Source organism: Nicotiana tomentosiformis, chromosome 5, assembly GCF_000390325.3.
Source record: "Nicotiana tomentosiformis chromosome 5, ASM39032v3, whole genome shotgun sequence".
In the NCBI taxonomy this organism is placed as follows: Eukaryota; Viridiplantae; Streptophyta; class Magnoliopsida; order Solanales; family Solanaceae; genus Nicotiana; species Nicotiana tomentosiformis.
The window spans coordinates 4,199,156-4,212,000 of NC_090816.1; positions in this window are offsets into that span (position 1 = coordinate 4,199,156).

Below are 12,845 nucleotides of genomic sequence, written 5' to 3' on the forward strand. Positions count from 1 at the left end.
GCATTATTAGTGATGAACGAATGAAAAAAGAAGTTATTAGCATCAATTACCATATAGTGTATATGTGTGAGTGTGACAAATTACTCACATACTTAATTATAACTTAGAAAATTTACTTAGATAGATGTTATTATAATTTATTAAAAGTAAATAGTTAATATAATTATTTATAAAGATTATGCTTAAAGTTTATAATTATTTATAATAATTGTATACTTAAATAAAATAAATTCTTATGGTTATAATATTTTTTTATTAACTAATTAGTTTTGTTAATTAGTCAATTAGTTATGAATTAGTTTTAATTGATGAGTGTTTCAATTTTGTGTTTGTATTGTCTTGAATAGTTTAGTTAGAATTGAATTATTAACTTTGTATTGTCTTGAATAGTTTAGTTAGAATCTAGGGTTTAGAATTTTTTATTGTGAATCGAACTTTTAGGGTATGGGTTGAATTTCTTTAGTTTAGTTAGTTTATGTTTAAACTCGTAGGATATGAATTGAAATTTTAGTTTTTAGGATTTGTTGTTGTGAATTGAACTTTTAGGATATGAATTGAACTTTTAGGATATGAATTGGACCTTTTGGATATGAATTGAACTTTTAGGATACAAATTTGTGTAATTAGGAAAAAATAATTATCTTGAATTAACTAAAAAAGATATAATTAATTTATAATTGTAGAATAAATTAATTTGTTCTTATGAATCAAACTTTTAGGGTATGAGTTGAATTTCTTTAGTTTAGTTAGTTTATGTTTAAACTCATAGGATATGAATTGAAGTTTTAGTTTTTAGGATTTGTTGTGAATTGAACTTTTAGGATATGAATTGAACTTTTAGGATATGAATTGGACCTTTTGGATATGAATTGAACTTTTAGGATATAAATTGGAGTAATTAGGAAATAATAATTATCTTGAATTAACTAAAAAAGATATAATTAATTTATAATTGTAGAATAAATTAATTTGTTCTTGTGAATCAAACTTTTAGGGTATGTGTTGATTTCTTTAGTTTAGTTAGTTTATGTTTAAACTCGTAGGATATGAATTGAAATTTGAGTGTTTAGGATTTATTCTTGTGAATTAAACTTTTAGGATATGAATTGGAACTTTTGGGATATGAATTGAATTTTTAGGATATAAATTGGTGTAATTAGGAAAAAATAACTATCTTGAATTAACTAAAAAAGATATAATTAATTTATAATTGTAGAATAAATTAATTTGTTCTTGTTTTATTTGTATAGATGGAACATCGTACTAGGATGTACAATAGGAATTATCCTAATCGGCGGGGATTGCGGGAGGATTTTGTAGAAGGGGTTGATGACTTTATTAGACATGCAATGTCACTTCCACCATAACAAAGTGAAGGAGTAATTAGGTACCCTTGTATCAAGTGCGATTATATGAAGTTTAAAAATCCGGAGGAAGTTAAGTTTCATCTTTATATGTAATGACCCGGCCAGTCGTTTTGAGAGTAATAGCCCCGATCCCCTATTAACTGCTTTCCCTAAATCATTTTCTGCTATTGTGACTTGCCGGGATGATTGGTTTTGAGTTTCGGAGTGTTTTGGGACACTTAGTTGCTAAATGAGAGCTTAAGCCTTAGGATTCGGACCATAGTCGGAACTGTGTGAAGACGACTCCGGAATGGAATTCCGTCGGTTCCGTTAGCTTCGTTAGGTGATTTTGGGTTTATGAGCGTGTCCGGATTGTGTTTTGGAGGTTCGTAGCTCATATAGGCTTGAAATGGCGAAAGTCGAATTTTTGGAGTTTTGGTCCGGTAGAGGAATTTTTGATATCGGGGTCGTTTTTCGATTCCAGAAGTTGGAGTAGGTCCGTAATGTTGATTATGACTTGTGCGCAAAAATTTGAGGTCAGTCGGACGTGCTTTGATAGGATTTTGGCATCGGTTGTAGAATTTTGAAGTTTCAAGTTCTTTAAGTTTGAATTGGAGGGTGATTCATGATTTTAGCGTTGTTTGATGGGATTTGAGAGCTCGACTAAGTTCGTATGGTGTTTTAGGATTGGTTGGTATGTTTGGTCGAGGTCCCGGGGGCCTCGGGTGTGTTTCAGATGCTCAACGAGTCATCTTTGGACTTAGAGAAGTGGTAGATTTCTTGTGTTTTATTGCAGAAAAATCCTTCATCGCGTTCGCGAGAGGTGCCTCGCGATCGCTTAGAGCATCTGGGAAAGGCATCGAAGTTTTTCTTCGCGTTCACGATGTTGTTCCCGCGTTCGTGAAGATGTGGAACCTTAAGCCTACGTGTTCGCGATATGGTCCTCGTGTTTGCGTAGAGGAATGGGGCAGAGGAAGCTTCGGGCATTAAGCCTACGCATTCGCGAAGAGGTTCATGCGTTCGCGAAGGGTACGTCAGTGAAAGGTACGCATTCGCGAGAGTCCCCTCGCGTTCGTGAAAGAGGAATTTTGGGCTAGTGGAAGATTTTTCATCGCGATCGTGATGTCGCGTTCGCGAAGAAGAACGCGCCTGGGCAGAATTTAAGGTTCAAAAATGAGGGTTGAGTTCATAACACAAAAAATTGACTGAGAGCTCGGTAGAAGGCGAAATTTGGAGAGAATTTTGGAGGAAGTTTTTGGGTAATGATTCCTAACTCCTTTATGGTTATATTCCACTAATCTATGGTTGATTTCATTGTTTAATTTCGGATATGGGGTGAGAAATTGAGAAAGAATCTTAGGCCACATTTTGGGGTTTTGATCGAGATTTTGGTATCGGATATGAGCAATTTTGGTACGACTAAACTCGTGAGTGAATGGGTGTTCGTATTTTGTGACTTTTACCCGATTCCAAGACGTGGGCCCAGGGTCACCTTTTGGGCGTTTTTCCTAATTTCACGCTTTAGCTTCGAATTAATTAGCTAAATTAGTTACTCGTAGTTATGTTTACATTATGCAATTTATTTGAATAGATTCGGGCCATTTGGAGTCGGATACTCGTGGCAAGAACGTGTTATCAAGGTGATTTGAGCGGTTCGAGGTAAGTGGCTTGCCTAACCTTATGTTGGGGACTCCCCCTTAGGATATCTTGATATTATTTGGTGTGTGGGCGCCGTGTACGTGAGGTGACGAGTACGTACACGGGCTATTATTGCAAAAATCCTGTTTAACCTTTTTAAATCATAAATTGCTTCTCTTATTAAGTTGTACTAATATGTTTAATTGTGTAGTTTAGACTAGAAAAGCATGTTTACATGTTTTCACTGCCTAATTGACATTTTGTGCGTCATGTTTAGCTAAGTCCTTATTTGCCTTATCTGTGTCCAGTATAAACTGTATAACTCGATGTCATACCTGTCATTTCATCTTGCGTTGCAAATTTACTTTGGGACTACGGACGTATTCCGGGAGATCCCCCTGTAGTGCATATTTACTTTGGGACTACGGACGTATTCCGAGAGATCCCCTAGCACTGCATATTTACTTTGGGACTACGGACGTATTCCGGGAGATCCCCCTGTACTGCATATTTATTTTGGGACTACAGACGTATTCCGGGAGGTCCCCTTGTACTGCATATTTACCTTGGGACTACGGACGTATTCCGGGAGATCCCCCTGTACTGCATATTCATTTGAAACTACGGGACGGTATCCCGAGAGATTTCCTACTGTGTTTACCTTGTTTTGAGTCGAGGGCTCCCTTACCTGTTAAATTTTTGAGAATTTCTTTAACTATGTTACCATAAATTCTACTTATATCTTTTACTGTGTAATTTATTATATTTACTCCGGTAGGGCCTTGACCTGACCTCGTCACTACTCGACCGAGGTTAGGCTTGGCACTTACTGGGTATCATTGTGGTGTACTCATGCCCTTCCTTGAACATGTTTTCGTGTGCAGATCCAGGTGCGAGCTATCACCCTCGAGGTTAGTACGTGCTGCTGATTTTAGGAGACTTCAAGGTACTACTGCTTGCGTCCACAGATCTTCGGAGTCCCCTTCTACTCCCTCGCCTAGAAACTTTCTTTATTATATTCAGACTTTTGTATAGAGCTACATAGATTATAGCACCTTGTGACTTAGTGATATTCCGGGTCTTGGAAAATTATTTTGTATATGCCGAGTGGTACTACTCTTGGCTATTTATAATATGTTGTTTATCTTTAAAATATTGTGTTTCCTTATAGTTTTCGCAATATTAGGTTTACCTAGTCGTAAAGACTAGGTGCCATCACGACACCTTACAGAGGGATAATTTGTGTCGTGACATTATAGGAAGGGGTTTATAGAGAATTACTTTGTGTGGACTAATCATGGAGAGATCGATGGTAGCCGTAGGATATTTCATAATATGGTTGTTGGTGAAAGTAGTAGGTCGGTGAATAATACAAATCTTGATTCTAGAATTCAGAATATGGTTGTGGATGCTTTTGGGATGCACTTCGGGGGTGAACCCAATGAAAATGTTGAACAAACTCCTAATGATGACGCAAAACGTGTTTATGAACAGTTAGATGAAGCTAGTCGTCCACTACATGAAGGAAGTCTGCACTCTGAGCTGTCAGTTGCAGTTAGATTACTAAGTATCAAATCTGATTGGAATATTTCTCAAGCAGCCATGGACTCTTTCATTGACCTTATGAGTGAACTAGTTGACCCTAATATCAACTTACCTGGTGATTTCTATAAGGCAAAGAGATTGGTTTCTAAGTTAGGACTTTCGTCAATGAGAATTGATTGTTGTGAAGATGGTTGCATGTTATATTATAAAGATGATGCAACTTTAGACAGTTGTAAATTTTGCGAAAAGCCTCGTTTCAAGAGGCTTTCCAGCGGGAATATGGTCGCTGTCAAGGCAATGCATTATTTACCTCTTATACCTAGGTTAAAGAGGTTATATGCGTCGATGAGTTCTGCTCCTCATATGAGATGGCATTTTGAAAATAGAAGACCACCTGGTGTTATGTGTCATCCTTCAGATGGAGAAGCTTGGAAGCACTTTGATAGGACATATCCAGATTTTGCTAGTGAACCAAGGAACATTCGGTTAGGTCTGTGTGCGGATGGATTCACGCCTTTTTCTATATCTGAGTTGTGTATGACTAGTCCATATATATTCTTAAATTGTATTATCCCCGGTCCACGTAATTCGAAAAGTTTGATTGATGTATATTTGCAACCTTTGATTGATGAGCTAAAACAATTGTGGTACGATGGTGTTAAAATATATGACATATCAACCAAGCAGAATTTCAATTTGTATGCTAATTTAATGTGGAATATTAACGATCTTCCTGCGTATGGAATGTTATTTGGGTGGATGACTGCTAGGAAGCTAGCTTGTCCTTACTGCATGGAAAATAGTAAAGCGTTCACTTTGAAACATGGCCGAAAGCAATCATGGTTTGATTGTCACCGTCAATTCTTGCCTGATGATCATGAGTTTAGAAGGATGAAAAATGCATTCAAAAAGAATAAAGTGGAATATGATTCTCCACCTCCGATACTTTCAGGTGAGGAAATTTGGGAGAGGGTCCAGAACTTCAGTAAAGTTACTGAGGCTCCACCTTATAGATTCCCCGGATATGGTGTTAATCATAATTGGACGAAACAGAGTATATTTTGGGAGTTGCCTTATTGGAAGGATAATCTTCTCCGACACAACCTTGATGTCATGCATATTGAGAAGAATTATTTGGACAATTTGTTCAACACAGTGATGGATGTTAAAGGTAAGAGAAAAGATAACCCGAAGGCTAGAATGGACTTACAAGAATATTGCAGGCGGCCTGAATTATACTCGCAGACAGCAAACAATGGTAAGGTGTTCAAGCCCAAAGCAAGTTACACATTCACTTTGGAGGAAAGACGACAAATTTGTGATTGGGTTACGAAATTGAAGATGCCTGAGGGTTATGCGTCGAATCTTGGAAAAAAAGTAGATATTGAGGTAGGGAAGTTGAGCCATTTGAAAAGTCATGACTGCCATGTTTTCATGGAGACCTTAGTGCCTATTGCATTTTGTGGTTTGCCTGAAAGAATCTGGAAACCCATCACAGAGATTAGTTTGTTTTTCAAAGACTTGTGTTCTACCACATTAAGGGAAGAAAACCTACTTCGGATGGACCAGAACATCCGTGTAATTTCTAGTAAGATGGAAAAAATATTCCCATGTGGTTTCTTTGATGTGATGGAACACCTTCCAATACACCTTGTACACGAGGCACGACTTGGAGGGCCTGTTCAATGCCGATGGATGTATCCCTTTGAGAGGTAATATTATAAGTTTGATGTAATATTCTATTTTATTTGAATGTTCTTGGCTAACATGACATTATGTAGGACAATTGGCAAATGCAAACAATTTGTTAAGCAGAGGAATAGGATTGAAGGATCTATATACGAAGCTTATCTTGCAAAAGAAACTGCACATTTTTGTTCTTATTATTTGGAGAGTAACGTGCCATGTTCTAGGAATAGGCCCAATAGGCACACGGTCGAATGTGCGAATGATCCATCATATCCATCAATGTCCATATTCAATCAACCAGGCCGATGTTATAAGGATGTTAGAAAGAGAAGTTTGAGTGATATGGAGTATAAGTCAGCTACACTTCATGTGTTGCTAAATTGTCCCGAAGTTGTACCATTTCTCAAGTAAGTATTGATTTATTAGTTATCAAAATGTAAAATTTACTGTGACTACATATTGATGTAACTACTAAAAATATTTGATGTGTCACAGTCACTTCGTAGGTCAATTTGGCCATGATGCTGTATATACGAGATTTGATACGTGGTTCAAACAGAGGATTGCTCTAAAAATAAAATAGCAACATCAGCGGGGTGTGGGTTCAAGGTGGTGATGGCAACCAAGTTAAAGATATTGATTATTATGGTGTGGTGAAAGAAATATTACAACTAGAATATAGAGGTTGGCCATATAAGAAATTGATACTCTTTAGATGCAAGTGGTTTGACCCAAATCCAACAAGAGGTACAATTATAGAAATAGTGGACGATCAGTTAGAAAATGATTTGGAATATCCTGAACGCATATTGGAAGAAGTTGATATAAATGAAGTAACAATTATAGAAAGTGAGGACGAAGAATCAACTGATGAAGCTCAAACAAGTGAGAACGAAGAATTCTCGGACGAGGAACAATACGTCGATGAGGATTAAAAAGTTGGTTTTTAAAGAACTCTCGTTTTATAGCTAGTTTCTTATATGTTTCAATCTAAATGTGTATTATATTATGTAGATGGCAGGCAACGGTCAAGGTAACAATGACCCTACTAGTTCTTGGGGTCGAGAAAAGAGAAGGAAGGGAAAGAGGAGGGTAGGAAATAATATTCCCTCTTGTCCACCCTTTTCAGAGATGCCTATGTCTTATCCTCCACCACACGGCTATACTGAGGTGCCACAGCATCACGAGCCGTACAATTTCATTCAGACACCAGGTCTTCCATCACAAGGCCATAGGACTATATGTCCGACATACAGTCCAGCTGCCTCACAGCCATCTGCATCGCAAGCATCTACATCACATCCACATGGATCACATCCCTACATATCACAGCCACATGGATCGCATCCATCCATGTCACAGCCACTCGTGTCACAGCCACTCGGCTCATAGCCATCAGTATCACATCCACTTGGATCGCATCCAGCTATGTCGCAGTCACAGGGATCGCAACCATCTTCATCATCGACTCCATCTATTGCAGGCCTTTGCCTGCGAGGCAGTAGCTATGACCCGCCTACACCGTCTTCACATGCCTCTGATACACATGCTTCACATGGTGATGACGAGGTAGTGAGTTATGATCGATATGGCAGGATCATCATAGTCCTTGAGGGTGATGGGTAAGTGTTATTCATTATTTTTGCGTCTATTGATTTGTAACATTTTTACTAAGATATTAATGTATTTTTATTGTTAAATTGCAGGTTCAGGCCGGGTAATAAGACTACGAAGATAATCACCAATGCCATCAGAAAGCTTTATGATGGCCCTTATGCGACTTGGACCGATTGCCCATTCTCACTAAAGGAGCATATTTTCAATCAATTTAAGGTATAAATGTTCTTTTAAATAGTTTAATACTTTATATTTATGATGTTTCCATATAATATTTAACTTTTAAAATACAGAGCAAGTGTGTATGGGAAGACCGCTATAGCGCGGAAGTGGCTGCAAATTTTCATCATAAAGTTCACAAGAGATTGGCGAATGCTTTCTAGGATGCTAGAAAGAAGAACAAGAGGGCTGGCTGGTTACTTGTGAATTTGTGGAATGATTTTCAAAGGTAATGGCTTACCGTAGAGTTTCTTAGAGAGGAGTGAAAAATCAAAGAAAGCTCGCGCATCTGAGAAGGGAGGCTCCTTGCACACTGGAGGTGCGATCAGCCTAGGGACAATAAAAAGAAGATTGGTACGTAATTGCTTAAATTATTTTACTTTTCTAAGTATATCTATTCTATTTATTAACTAAATTAATTTGTTTTTAGGAAAAGAAGTATGGGCGTCCAATGAGTCATGATGAGCTATTCAAGGAGACGCATATTGTGAAGAAAAAAAAAGAGGGGGATCAAGATTGGTGAGTCGAGGACCGGGCCTCGACTGCATATGTAAGCTTTCAATTTTCTTTAAGTATTATAATTTACTTTTATAAAATTTTTGAAATATTGATTTAATTTTAAATAATATAGGGTCGCTACAAAAGTAATGTGGAGAAATTCATCCGTAGTCATCCAGCTGGTGAATCGGGTGAGTCAACCCAACCTTCGGACGAGGATGCTGAAAGAATATGGTTGGAGTCTGTTCGTGGTCCAAAATGGGGGAAGGTATACAGGCTACCTACTAAAACCTTCCATCGCTATAAGTGTGGAATGCGAGGAATAGGGACTTCCTCGCAAGGCGAGCAACTAAATAGGGAGAGCCTCTCCGCTATGCGGGAGACAGTGACAAAGCTCACATCCGAGCTAGAAGCGGCCAAGGAAAGAGAAAGGCTTAGAGATGCTCAATTCCTTGGCATGCAAGCTCAGATCACAACTCTCCTATCTAGTGGAGCTTTATCGTTCCCCCGATCTCGTGAGTCATCTCCAGAGGGTCGACCTCCATGTGATCGTTCCTCCTATCCTGCTCGTGATCGTTCCTCCCGTCTTCCCCGTGATCGTTCTTCCCGTCCTCCACAAGACCGTACTCTATACCGTCTTATAAATGAAAGTTCATCAGATGGTGATGATGATGTTGTAGAAAACACCCCTTGACTTTTATATACTTTGAACTAGACAAATAGAACCAGTTTTTAACTAGTTGTAATTAGTTTTAACTTGGTTTTGGATTTTTATGTTCAATTGAACTTTAATTTGTTAGTTTTAAAGTATTTATTGAATGTTTTGGTTGTTGTTGTGTTGTTGTTGTTGTTGTAGTTGTGATGTTGTTGTTGTTGTTGTTGTTGTTGTTGTTATTAGGTGTATTGGTGTCACGACCCAAATTTTCCCTCCGTTTGGTATCGTGATGGCACCTAGTCTTAGGGACTAGGTAAGCCTAACATTAATTGAAACAATATTATTTAATTAACATCTAACAAAATAAATAGAAATCTCTTACAATTCCCAAAACCGGTAGTACAAGTCATAAGCTCTACAGAGTGTTTGCTAGAAAACTTCTAAATACATTTGTCCAGAAATAAGAATAAATAGTGCAAAACGAAAACATGAAGGTGACTCCGAAACCTGCGAACGTAGCGGCAGGTTTACCTTGAGTCTCCGCAGCGACAGTCCACACAGCTAGTTAACGAACAAATACCTGGGTTTGCACAAAAACACAAATTGTGCAGAAGAGTGGCATGAGCACACCACAGCAGTGCCCAGTAAGTATCAAAACTAACCTCGGTGAAGTAGTGACGAGGACTAGTCAAGACACCCACTAGTCTAATAAACTGAACAAGCATAAGTATAGGGATGACAGAACATGACATCTATCAAAGGACCACACGATATGGCTAACGACATAGCAACTGCAATAAGGAAGGAAAACAAAACATGAAGTAACAGCAGAACACCGGAATAAGACACAGAAGAATGAACGAAAACACAACCCAAATTATAAAAAATCACAATACAGTAAAGGCAAGTAGTAATTCAGCAGCTGCAATAGTTTTCACATCAGGTCTCAGCCAACAACCCCAATAAATTAGTCAAATCCTTCAAGTGTAATGTCAAGACCCGAAATTCCCACCTTCGAACCGTGATGGCGCCTAACATTTCACTTGCTAGGCAAGCCAACATTAGAATAATATTAACCAATTTTTAAACAATCTTTAAATTATTAATAATCAAGAAACAAATACGGAAGCAAAGTTTGAAATATGGTGAAATAATCCATAAAAACGCCGGTGTCTAAATACCATCCCAGAATTGGTGTCACAAGTGCACGAGCTTCTAGAATAAAAACAAATAAAGGTCTGAATAAAATATAGCTGTCTGGAAATAAACACACAGCTAAAGTAAAATAGATGGGGACTTCAGAACTACGGACGCCATGCAGTTATACCTCAAGTCTCCTCCGGTAGCTGAAATCCGAGCAAGTCTATGGTACGCCGCTGGGACCAACTCCAAAATCTGCACAAGAAGTGCAGAGTGTAGTATCAGTACAACCGACCTCATGTATTGGTAAGTACTGAGCCTAACCTCGACGAAGTAGTGACGAGGCTAAGGCGGTTCACTTACATTAACATGTACGCAATATTAATAACAACAACAAATAATAGAAATAAATCAGGAAACTCATTAATAATAATTGAAGTCAACTCAGCAGTCATAATCCATTATTATTTCAACCAATGTTTTTGCAGCGTGCAACCCGCTCTCACAATATATTCACATTCAATTCTGTTGCAGCGTGCAACCCGCTCTCCCAATATATTCCTTTTAATCAAGTCTGTCATGTATTTATTTCAATCAAGTATATATAAAGACTTTTAAATAAGTCTGTTGCGGCGTGCAATCCGATCCCCCAATATTGACTTTTTAATAAGTCTGTTGCGGCGTGCAACCCGATCCTCCAATATAGAATTTTTAATAAGTCTGTTGCGGCGTGCAAACCGATCCTCCAATATTGACTTTTTAATAAGTCTGTTGCGGCGTGCAACCCGATCCTCCAATATAGAATTTTTCATAAGTCTGTTGCGGCGTGCAAACCGATCCTCCAATATTGATTTTTTAATAAGTCTGTTGCGGCGTGCAACCCGATCCTCCAATATATATCCATTTCAATCAATTCAGTTGCGGCGTGCAACCCGCTCCTCCAACATATTCATTTACCAATTCTTATTGAAGAAATTTTTCCCATAATTGCAACAATTAATATAAAACTATAAGACAACAAGCATACAATAATTATGAAACAAACAATGACAAATAGCAAATTATTATGGAAATCATGGAGAAAATAGGCAGTTTAATATTTAATATGCTAAATGTCAAATAACAATTAAGACACATAATTCAAATAGCATGAAACAATTAATGCAAGAATTCAAGGATTAATAATTGACAAAGAATAGGAGAGAAACAATTATTATAATAATTAATTCATGATTTAAAATAATTTATGATTTTTCAAGTAAGTAGGCAAACAATCAATTTGACGAGGTATAGACACTCATCACCTCGCCTATACGCCGTTCACATGCATTTCACATAACAAATAATTTAAGGGTTCTATTCCATCGAGTCAAGGTTAACCCCGACACTTACTTCGCTTTGCAAATTCCAAATCAATTATTCAACCACAGCTTTTCCTTTTAAATTTGTCTCTGAAAGCTTCAAATCTATTCACAAATAATTCAATACTAATCATAGGAATTAATTCCTTATGAATTTACAAATTTTCCGGATAAAAATCCAAAAATATTAAAATATTCGGTAGTGGGACCCACATCTCAAATCCCGAAAAAACTCATGAAATCCGAACACCCATTCTGATACGAGTTCAACCATATCAAATTTGTCCAATTCTGATATCAAATGGACCTTCAAATCTTAATTTTTCGTTTTTGGAAAGTTTTACAAAAATTCCAATTTCTTCCATCTAAATCCGAAATAAATGATGAATATAGACATGGATTTGTGAAATACAATCACTATATGATAAAGAACACTTACCCAGTCCAAAATCATGAAAAACTCCTTTGAAATCGCCCCTTAGCCGAGTTATAATTGAGAGTTTGTGAAAAATGGGAAAAATCCCGTTTTGGTTCTGTTTTAAGTCACAGGGGTCAGGCCTTCTTCGCGTTCGCGAAGGGCCTGTTGCGTTCGCGATGAGTAGCAGCCCGTGGCTTTCGCGTTCGCGAGTCCTCCTTCGCATTCGCGAAGGCTTCCCCCCTGGCCCTCGCGTTCGCGAGGCATTTCTTGCGTTCGCGATGAAGGAATGATCGACCCTCCCCCATGTGTGCCTAACACTACGCGTTCGCGAGGAGCTTGTCGTGCTCGCGAAGGGTAATGCCCCCATCACTTCGCGTTCGCAACCAAGCCTTTCCGTTTGCGAAGAAGAAAACTTCAGCTGCCCAGTTTACTCTTCGCGTTCGCGAGAGTACCTTCGCGAACGCGAAGAAGAACATGCCAGAACACTTACTACAGCAAAATACCAGATTTTCAAAGTCCAAAACATCCCGTAGCCTATCCGAAACCCACCCGAGCCCTCGGGTCTCCAAACCAAACATGCACATAAGTCCTAAAATATCATACGAACTTGCTCGCGCGATCAAATTGCCAAAATAACACCTAGAACTATGAATCGGACACCAAATCAAAGGAAGTTTTCAAGAAACTTTAAAACCTATATTTTTACAACCGGACGTCCG